This window comes from Aphelocoma coerulescens, chromosome 3 (genome assembly GCF_041296385.1).
Source record: "Aphelocoma coerulescens isolate FSJ_1873_10779 chromosome 3, UR_Acoe_1.0, whole genome shotgun sequence".
Taxonomy (NCBI): domain Eukaryota; kingdom Metazoa; phylum Chordata; class Aves; order Passeriformes; family Corvidae; genus Aphelocoma; species Aphelocoma coerulescens.
In genome coordinates, this window is record NC_091016.1 from 34253482 (window position 1) to 34264701 (window position 11220).

Here is an 11220-nt window from a genome sequence, read left to right on the forward strand (position 1 = left end):
CTTCTTCTCCCTTTGCTCCTATTGCCAGAAAAATCTAAATAGTTACAAGGGATGTTCTTCTCCTAAGTCTCCACCAGAAATATGTAACCTTGCTTCACTTATCGTTGCAAATTACTGTGTTTGGATCAGGTCCTTTTACAGACTCGACACTTCAGTTGTTCAGCCCTTGTGTGAAGTGCTTTGTATTGCTCTTGAGAAATCTTGCAGCCCCAATACGCAGGGTTAACTTCTTGTAACCTCCAGCAATAAATGACTGTTCATGTAATTCCTAGGAGACTGAAGTCTGTTGATCCATAGTCTATCTGGCATTAGCAGTTGCTAACAAGCTGCTTCCTTTCCTAAGGTGGATGTGAAACACCAGAGCACAGAGGCTGCAGGAGTTCGGATCTTCCTCTCTCCATCACATTGATTCCTCCCCCTGTCACCTTCCAGGTCTCCTACTTGCTTTGCAGGCAGTATCTGCAACTCCTTCCCCTGCCGGCAGCCATTCCATACTGAATCCACAATGTGCAAAGGAAAAGCAGTAGCTGCTGATGTGCAGAAGCAGGAAACTCCACCCCCCCCCCCCCAGCTTATTTCTTACTCCACCGTTAGCTAGCTGCAAGACCCAGATGTGCTGCCAGCTGGAGCATACATGTCTTCCCTCCAGCCTGCCCCTATGCCTTTGCAGTCACTTCCAGGGCTCCCAGCCTGTAAGGAGGCTGGAATTTCAGTCAGGTTAATATTGCTTGACAGCTCATTTCAGGATGCCATGGCTTCTATGATAGGTGTAATTATTCCAAGTAGCCTTGTGCTCGAGCTTTCCCCTCAAGGCCAAAGTTTTATTCTATTTGTATTAACATCACCTGGAAGCTCTCAGTGGAAGTGAGGAGTCTTTGTTTCTACTGACTCAGCCTGCAGGGTTATAATTAGAGCTGTATAAGATACAAGGATGATGCAGCATGCACACAATGACAGGTATTCTCACAGCAAAGGTAAAACAACTTTGCACCACGGAAGCAGGATCAAGCCCCAAACCACAAGAAGATTTAAGGAATAACAGATCTGCTCCAATACACATCAGCATCACCACCTGCTTTCATTTCCATAGTATGTCCCTGAAATAAGGCTACAGACTTAAAACATACTGAACCAAATTTTTCCATTGCCTTCATTCCATAGTCCCATATGTCCATGCAGTCAGGAACATGATGGCAAATGAGTCACCCTGATAGGCATCTGCAACAGCTTCTCCTCAGTTACCTGGGAGCTCTACCACTGTACAAGACAGGTCACAGAATGAGTCAGCAGTCAGGTTACCGAGGTCACTTGAAATTTTCAGTGACGAATCATTTGATTCTTTTATGACAAAAATACTATGTAAAGCCTCAGCAAAGCTTTGACACTGAAAATATCTACGGGTGCAGGTCTCCATGCACATGCAGCTTCCTGTGGCCGAGCACTTCTGTGTGGGTTACTCTGTACCCAGCCTGCTATTCCTGAGACATCCTGTTTTCACTACTTGTGAAATTACTACAGCTGCCATGTTCCTGCTTGCAGCCTTCCTGACAGAAACATGTGCATGTTGAGCATTGTTTTTTCTAACTGAAGCAGACCTTTTGCCAAAAAGTTAGACTGATATTTTCCTTCATCTCCATTTGCTGTTGGAGAAATATTTTCCACAGCAGAACGTTAGCCACTGAGCCTGGTGGACAAATCCTGATAAAGGCTATTCAGAGAAGCCTTCTGCTTGCAATTAACATTTGCCCATGGAAACCAAAGCCTTTTATTATTTTCCTTTTCCTCCTCTGAAGGAGTTTAGCCCTGTATTGCCTAATTCTGCTTTCAAAAGTCTTTGAACAGGGTGACACATCCGTATTCTTCTGTACAGGGACACCGGAGCGCAGAATGAGACCTCGCTTTTTGTTTCCAATATAATTAGTGTGTTTATAGGAAACTTCTATGCTGTATGTTCATTTTCTAATCTGAAGCATGTTTTCAGATAACACAGAGATATTATTTCAAAATAAAGCAAGGGCACTAATAAACACAGTACCAGGAAATCTACAAAGGTTAAGTGATTTTCTACACAGTAACTCATCCTCCTAACAAGTTTGCTGCAGACAATGCTCTCTGCAAGCAGTTACTGCGTATGTATCTTTAATTTGTGTGTTTATATAATTCATGGTAGTGCAAAATAAATTTCTATGTAAAGTGTCCTAATAGATCAAGTGAGGCTATAATATTCTTCCAGAGCTTGTTCATTACAATATGCCCTGGCATGGAGTCCAGAGGGAGAGGAAGCCATTAAACATTAAGCAAAACAATTGCTGTCATCCTCCAGAGGGACTGGCTTTGTAAATGCTTATGTTAATGCTGTACATAAGAGTTGAGTATTCTGGTAAAATTAGAATGGCAAAAGGAGGCAAGCACCTTGTCCTCAGTTTTGTGAGATTTGGTTGAACAGCTAACAATATTTGGATCTTTGTCCTAGAAGAGCAGAGCTCATCCTCTGCTAGCCACAGACTGGGCACTCCTAAGAGTTAATTGTTACCAGCAAAGAGAAGAGACAAAACAAAAAAACCCCCTGATGTTTCCAGTGTTTTCTATCCTCAAAGCTGAAACACTCCCCTGTGTGTGTTTTCAATTTAACTAAAATAGATCGCTGTGTGTAAACAGCCACTCTATCTGCATCATTCATATTTGATGGACTAGTCAGTACAACAGATACTTTTATCCATCCCATAAGTGATGAGAAACTAGACACTTCAGTGTCTTGTGCTCCTCTCAGTTAACATGAGTGGCAGCAGCTGTTATTCGAGGCTCCCTAACATGTAACGTTTGATGTAGAGACAGGAAAATTGGAGATATATTTAGTGGAATTGGATATAACAAAAGTAACTTCCATGATCAAACCCCCCAGGAGAACATGCAGAAAAGCTCAGGCCATGTTTGTTAACAACAACCCAGGCACTGGTGTTCTTGGGCTTTAGAGACTGTATAATGATAGTATTCTTAGCAGGTTAACAAGCTACTTGCAGAAAAGGTAAGGCATGATTTCAAGATGCCTTTGTTCACACTGGCAGCGTGTAGGTGGTCCAGGACACCATTGCCATTTGTTTGTAAAGCACAAACTAAGTAGATGAACTTGTGTTTTACATTGTGGTCTGCACATGCCTGTAAGAACCATGTAAGCAGACTTTTAAATCTCTTGGAAATCGAGAGGAGATACTGCCACTCACTTCCTTTGGCTTGGGAGAGATGAGGTAGATGGTTGACAAGGGAGCAGATATAGCATCTCAGAAACAGCACAAAAAGGAGGGCAATCCTTCTTTGAGCAGATATATGAAAGCAGGACCTCCTGGCCCAGCTCACACAAGGGTGTGTTGCTGGTGGCAGTGAAATACCAGAAATTCCATTTAAAAATGAAACCAAGCTTCTTGAGGGTGGTCAAGCACAGGAACGGGTTCCCCAGAGGGGCTGTGGGCCAAACATTCTCGGAAACAGACAAAACCACTCTGGATCAGCAACCTGCTCTGGTTGGAGAAGGGGGTAGGACTAGGTGGTTTGCAAACATACATTCAAACCTCTACCATGCTGTGATTCTGTGAAAGGGAAGCTCTCCAAGCAAGGCCATGGGCAGAAAATTATGGTGCTGGTGTTTGGCAACAGGTTTTGGGGGAACCATGTGGATATACCAAAAGAAAAGACCTCCTTTTCCTTCTTTCCAGGTGGTGTGCCCACCACCCCTGCAATACACACCTTCTGTGCTAGCACAGAGGGAGAGAAGAGATTAAAAGGCCAGAGTTTCAGAGGTCTCAGACCTGGAAATAGCAGGTGAGAGGAAGACCTTTCACCTGCTTTAGGACATATTCTGGGGAAGCTCACTGGATCTCTTGCCAGCTGGCATTTTAGTGACCCACCCTGCAGGCTGAGGGGTTAACATCTCCTGAGCTTCATTTGTGGCCTCACTGGAGAGGGCAGCTGCAGCCCAGCTTTTAAACCTCTGCTCTGAAGCAAGAGGCAATGGAAAGGAAATGGTAACTTCTGTCTTCTCCTCTGGGAAGGAGCTGGAGAAGGTTTGTGTGAAGGTCATTTTAGTATTAAGCAAAGGGTCCAAGAAGCACCAGACAAACAGCTCTTTTTTTCCAAATAAAGAGTTAGTAGCTACGTGGATGTAAAATTTTCTCCTCTCGGTTTAGCCAGGCTGGCCCTTCCTTATTCCTGAGGGAACACAGTCATTTCTTGGGCATGTTTTTATACATGCAACTGAGAGCCAGGAACAGGAGATGGCATGTGCCCACTTGTGGGTTTATGGCATGTGGCCTTGCACAATGCAGAGCTGCAGGACATAGGCTGGCCAGGAGGGATGGGGGCCATGCAAACCCAGGCTGTGAAGACTTCTGCAAGCCAGCACTGCATCCAGCTTCTGACAGGCTCTGCTGGGCGTTGTAACGTGCCTATAGCGAAGGTGGGAAGATCGCTTCTCTCTGTTACTAAGAATACAGCCAGGGAAACATTACCCTGCAAATTGCTTTAATATGCATCACACTGCCACATATACTTTATGACTCTATTTGTACCCTGTGTGTCAGTTCAGCTCATGCCCACTGCTGCTGCCAAGCTCCTGCAGCTACTCGCTTTTCCCTCACAGGCACTGGAGACACAGGCATTCCATGAGGCTTCTGCTGAAAGGCAGGGATGGGGCTCACTTCCTACCCCACTGCACTGCTTGGATCCACCAACAGCAGGCCATAAAGCAGAGAAAACTGTTCTGGGGGCATGAGGAGAAACTGGGAGGCTCAAAGCTATGGACAGGTGGAGAATACAGAAGCAGGTTCAATTTCAGCTGCAATCAGACCAAGTCTGCAGCAATCCATGAGATGTGAGCAGCAGAGACCCACCTTGGGGGAGTTCCCCTTTGCTTATGAAGTGACTCACTGGCTGAGGGGAGCAAGGCAACGTGGGTGACAGACGCACTACTGAGGTGACTTCTAGCTACAAGGGCCACATGGACAGCATGCACAGGAGCAGAGAGAGGGAGATAAGCAGTGAAAGGCTCTGGCTCTTCCCTATCATTTGGTGGATGAAAGGCTGGGCATGACCTGGCAATGTGCACTGGTAGTCCAGAAACTGTATCTTGGGCTGCATCAAAATCAGCATGGGCAGCAGGGCAAGAGAGGTGATTCGGCCCCTCTGCTCTGCTCTGGTGAGAGCCCACCTGGAGTGTCTGGAACCCCCAACACAAGAAAGATGCTGACCCATTGGAACAAGTCCAGAGAAGAGCCATAAAGATGCTCAGAGGGCTGGAGCACCTCTCCTATGAATCCAGGCTGAGAGTTGAGGTTGTTCAGCCTGGAGAAGAGAAAGTTCCAGGGAGACCTTACAGCACCTTCCAGGGTACAAGAGAGCTGGAGAGACACTTCTTACAAGGGCATGGAGTAATAGGACAAAGGGAATGGCTTTAGACTGAAAGAGAGGTAGGTCTAGATTAGATATAAGGAAGAAGGTTATCTACAGTGAGGGTGGTAAAATGCTGAACAGGTTGCCCAGAGAGGTGCCAGATGCCCCATCCCTGGAAACATTCAAGGTCAAGCTGAAGGGGCTTTGATCAACCTGATCCAGTTGAAGATGTCCCTGCTCCCTGCAGGAGAGGTTGGACAAGAAGACTTTTAAAGGTCTCTATCGACACAAACTATTCTGTGATTCTGTGATCTCCATGTGCAAAACTCTGCCATAAACAAAGGCACAGGGAGAAGGAGCTGTCCTTTCTCTGTACCTTGTCACCTCAGATGAGAAGTACAGCTGGGTACTCATCTGACCTATTTATTCTGCTGTGCACTACAGCTGGCTGCAGGAGGGGGAACACAAAGCAGATCCTTACAATTTAATGCTGTTCCCAGGCTAATAAAGATGAGCATTCCTTTTGGGGGCTGTGGACAAAGGCAAGATGTTGCTATGCCTCTCTCCTGTGAGTACCTAAAGCCCTAAAATTTGAACATTTGGGAATTTGTATATATTCCTTATCTTAAACTATTGCTTAGCAACAGACTTTAGCCAAGGGCACGTTTGTGCAACTGTGAGGCTTATCCCTATCTGCTAAGTGCAAAGCAATAAACACACCTTTCCCAATTATCTCTGCTATGATCACATTTGTAGCAGATGATCAAGCCGAGCAGAAGGGTGTCTGCTGTATAGGCTCTTGGCACTTTTGCAATGCTGATAATGTGATCTCGACCTGGGTGAATCAAAGCCTTTTCACTGCAGAAAAGGTGTCTTTGCATACCAAGTAGGTTGCAGATGGAGGAGCATCCAGCAGGGCTCAGTGTGATGCAGTTCTGTGGCTGCTCCTCCCACGTGGAGAGGAGCGATGTGTTTATCTAGAAAGACTTAGGTGTTCCCCTGACACACTGCTACATGTGCACATACTCATGAAGAGCCCTGTTTTGGAAAAAAAAACCCCACACAATCTTAAATATGATTTTAGATACCATCTTGGTATCTATCAACCCACTAATTTTATCAAGCACTTAATAGAGTGTCATAGGTTAGCAAGCATAGTCCCGGAAGGGATATCCTTGCTAAGGGGTGCTTACAGCTTCCTCTGGGACCTGACAGAACCTATCAGTGGCCAGTTTGAATATGGACAATTCTTTAAGCCACTTAAAGTTGTGACCACCTCTGTGATACACACTTAAGAATAGACAAACTCCCCCCCCCCAAGCTCTCTCTCGTTTCCGGCGCTGGCACAGGTGGCTGCAGGCCCCGTGCAGGGGCCAGCAGGCCCGGCCAGGCCCTGCTTGGGCCAGGCCAGGCTGGGCCACGGCCAGCCTGGAGCCATGGGCCTGTTCCAGCCATGGAACCCCCCCCCACTGCCTTGCCGTGGGTGGCCAGAGAGGCTCGGAACCCCCCCTCTCCACTGCGGCCGAGATTCAGCAAAGCGGCACCTCTGTCCGGCAGATGTCAGGTGACCAACTGCGATAAGCCACATTCCAGCTGTAAGGCCGAGGTGAGATTAACCCTTTTATTGCTGTGAAGAGCTGAAAACCTGAGGGAAGAGAGAGAGGAGATGCTTAAAGCTGAAAGTCTGTTGTGAAGCTATGATATATCAGAGTATCCTGTTGTAATTTCATGAAGATATGGGACGTGGAGTGTTTAACTTGTAAGCAATAGGCAGATGCTGCCGCAGCTGTAATTTCATGAGAAGTTTGGACAGAGAGAGATGAACCAGATGAACCAGATGAGGACTTTTGCCCCAAAGAGGAAAGGAGAAAAACCTCAATTCCTAGAGATGCTTCCAGAGATAGTCTTAAAGATGAAGATGACCCTTTGCTCCCAGGGAAGGAGAAGGGCCTCTGTTTTTTTTGTTTCTGAACAGCTCAACCTTAAAATTGTACCCCAGAAAACTTTCAAGAGTGGACCCTCAAAAGCAGTTGCAGGAAAAGCTGCAAGTCGGGGGAAGGGACTCACATCGCAAGCAGAGAGACTCCTCTTCCTGAATGGACTGAACAATATTTGGAAGTGGGTGGCTGTCTCGGTGTGATACTGTTTTCATAGCATGAGCAAAAAGAGACTTCTCTTTCTAAATGGACTGAACAAGGTTATTATGGAAGTGGTAACAGACTGAACATCTTAAGGGTTGTCTTTACATTGTCAGTGGGAGAAGGGAGGAAGGTGGGGGGAGGAGGAGAGTTCTAAAGGTGGTATAATTTTTTTTTCTTTTCTTCTTTTAGGTCTGTTAATAAACTTCTTTATATTCATTCAAGTTGGTGCCTGCTTTGCATTTCCCCTAATTCTTATCTCACAGAAAATAAACAGTAATGAGTATTTTAGACCAAACCACTACACTAAATTGGTGTTTCCGCCCGGTTACAAACCCAACCCGCGACATAGAGGAAAGCTTAACACCAGTATTGTACCTCGAACTGGGTTGCACCTGACAGTCCAAGGTTTTACTTCCCAGTTATCTCACAGAGGAATTTTTCCCTTTCCATCACCAGGTTGTGCTTTACCACTGTGAGCCACAATGCTGTGTTACACACATCTCTACAATAACTGGGCCTGGAAACACATGTGAGCACATGGGCCCTTCTCACCTCCTTCTAGGCTTGAGCCCCAGCAGCTGGGGAGTGTGCTTTGCAAGAAGGGTCCCCTGGAGAGCTCACAGCAGTTTTCTGCTCCTAAAGGATCCTTTCCATGGCTGTTTCTTTTACAAAAGAGGAAGGAGAGATGAATTTCACTTCATGTCTGGATTCAGGGGAGAAGAATCCCTTTCCTGCTTAGCGCAGGGGTGGGATGCATCAAATAAAGGGGGCATAGCAGCTGTGAAAAACCCCGTGTTGGTGGAAGAAGGCTGCAGCCCCTCCTCTCACATGCTCTGTGAAAACATGGGTGCACCTGTAGCATATCACAACACAGCAATACACACTTGGCTCTGTTCCTTGCCACTGTGCATGCCGTGTTCCCTGTGTACCAGCATCACAACAGTGAGTGTGCCTCACAAGAGGGGCAGTTTGAGAAGCGGAGGCAGGCTGTTGGTAGGTTCTCCCCCTAGCTGCACAGCAATTGCTGAACTGTGTTTTATGATGCTGTAAGAGCTCACATTATCACTCCAAAGTTTGGGGAGGCAGAAGGCAACCTTACATGATCCTTATCTCTGTTGGGCATAGCCTGTAACACCATCGTTAAGGCAAAGGCCAGGCACACTGGTGCTCCGGCTGCTGCAGTGCTCCCTACTTCCAAAGGCACAATAAAACTGTTAATTGCCCACACAGAGATCCAGCAAAGGAAGAGAAGACCTTCAGACTGAAGGAAATATGAGGCACTAAATAGTGATCAGCAGACAGCAAGTTAAGGCAGTCCCTGTGGACAGACCTGTTGTAAACAGTATCAAGCAGTGTAATCTCAGTGCTGACTTAAAACTGAGCAGTATACCAGACTTGCAGTAGCTTTTGAAATTTTAAACCAGGTTTTAAACAATACATTTGAAACCCTTCGTAAGTTATAAGCATTTGGAGCAAAAGCTGCAGTCATCTCAAGACATGGTCACGTTAATGGCCATGCTGGCAAGAAGGAAATCGGTGCTCAGTGCTGGTGATGCCTTTTCCTGGTCTTAAAATCAAGAGTCAAACACGGTTAGAAGGGGAAAAGGGATTTTACCTTGGTATTTATTTTAAGGATCCTTAGGTGCACATGTCCAGTTCAACTGCACCTCCCTGCACACCACAATGCACATTCCCAAAAGATCTGGTATAACATTATAGGTCTTACTAATTACTAATCTATCAAAATTCCCCAATGAGAGGCTCAAGTGAGCCCCCCTCCCCAAGGAACCTTCCCCTGGACGGTTCTATCTTAGTTTACAGAATGTGTTCTGGAGAGGACCTTGGGGTCTGGGGCACACTGATCTCTAGCTACGAAGCTTCTAAAATGTTTCGTCTCTCAGCTTGACAAACAAATCCAAGAATGTAGGCAAAAAGGACTAAGAACACAGAAGTTGTAAAAAAGGTATAACAGGGGTGTAAAAGAAAAGGCAAAAAATGATCATGGCATTACTGGGATGTGCTGGACACCTACATCTCACACTGGAGTCAAGACTTGTGCATCCTCCAGCTTCACTCAATTTCTCATCAGTTCCAAAGGGGAAGTGGAGGAACACAGGGGGAAAAAAAATGAGGAGAAAGAGTGGGAACCACTGGTAGCTCTCATTCATTGTACCCTATAGCCCAGAAAAGCAGACTCAGTCAAGTTCCCAAAACTTTCCCTCTGTGCTGCTCAGTCTGGCAAGTCCAAGTACATCCTTGCTGGAGGCCACCAAGAAGGAGAGATAGTCCTGTGCCAGCAGCATCAAGCCACTTTTGTCAGGGCTCCACAAGCAGCAGGAGCACAGGGGATTAAAATCCTTTCTGAAATTCTGACGACAAGAGGAAACACAGCTCTCCCATTATCCTCCTGCAGATAAATATTTGAAAGCAACTATAAAGGAAACTCAGCCATGCGTCCCCTGCTGCCTCCCCGACAGCCACGTCGTACAATGGGAGCCATGTTCAGACAAACAGCAACACAAGGAGGTTTATTGTACCATCGATCTCTATCAGTTTCTACTCAATGCCGTTTTAGAGAGATATTTGTTTATTTTAAACCTATCAGAGGATGTATTTTCACTACACAGTGGGAATACCAGCATCACAGACCATGAGGGCTGTTTGCAGAGAGGAGATGAGGGAACAGCAGAACCACCTCGCCCACTCAAAGGGGAACCCCAGGGTTACACTAGCAGAAAACATAATTGGTGGCAAAAAACCTATAGATCAGGTTGCAGGTTTGAGTTATTCATCAGTCATTTCCTTCCATTCAGGGAAGGAGAGGACAGTGTAACCGCTTCTCACAGACACTCATTAAATCAGGCACGGCAGATCCTTTCACATGAAGGTAACCTGAGAGCAAAGGCCAGCCCTTAACCTGGCACAAGTCAAGAGCTGTCTTCAGCTGACAATAGCTGAAGTGTTGCTGGCAATGCACAAACACATATGCTTATTGACTTCTCCACCCTGGGGCAGGCAGGTTGGTGGGAGGGCTTCGGAATTGGGATCTTAGGATCTTTCCTAGAAAACAAAGTCAAGGCCAAGGCCGATTAGCAGGAAGGACAGCAGGTCCCTGGGCCATTGAATGTGCCACCAAACAGCAGCAGGGCTCTTGCTGACTCTTTAGTGTTAACACCCTGCTGACCATGGGGAAGACACACCTAATTAACAGTGCTTCAACGGGGAAAGGATCAGGCTGTCTACAGCATTCCCACCTAATTTCCTTTTCTGGACTAGCATTTCTGAATGCCTCTTGAACGATCTCCCAGGTTCTTCATGTACTAGAAGAGCAAAAGGTCTCCCAGGCAGATGCATCCTGACAGCAGCAGGGTTGGCAGGTCTGGCATGGTGTGGTAAAGCAAGTCAAGAAACCTTTGCACTTCCCAACACTAAGGAGTGGCATACAGTTTGTAGGTATAATCAGACTCTTCTACATACACTTTGTCCCAGTCATTTACATGGAGCACAAAGGAATCTATTACTTACAGGGACTGACAAAAAATGTAGTGTTGAGCAGTCTCCCTATTACGAGTGCTCACAATACAGGATATGGCTGCCTAAGCTGTCCCCTTCTTCTGGGAGCAAGTTTCTCCCAGCCTCTGCAAGAGAAATGACCTTTAGAATTATTCAAATTTCAAGACAGTCCAAAGTCTGATTC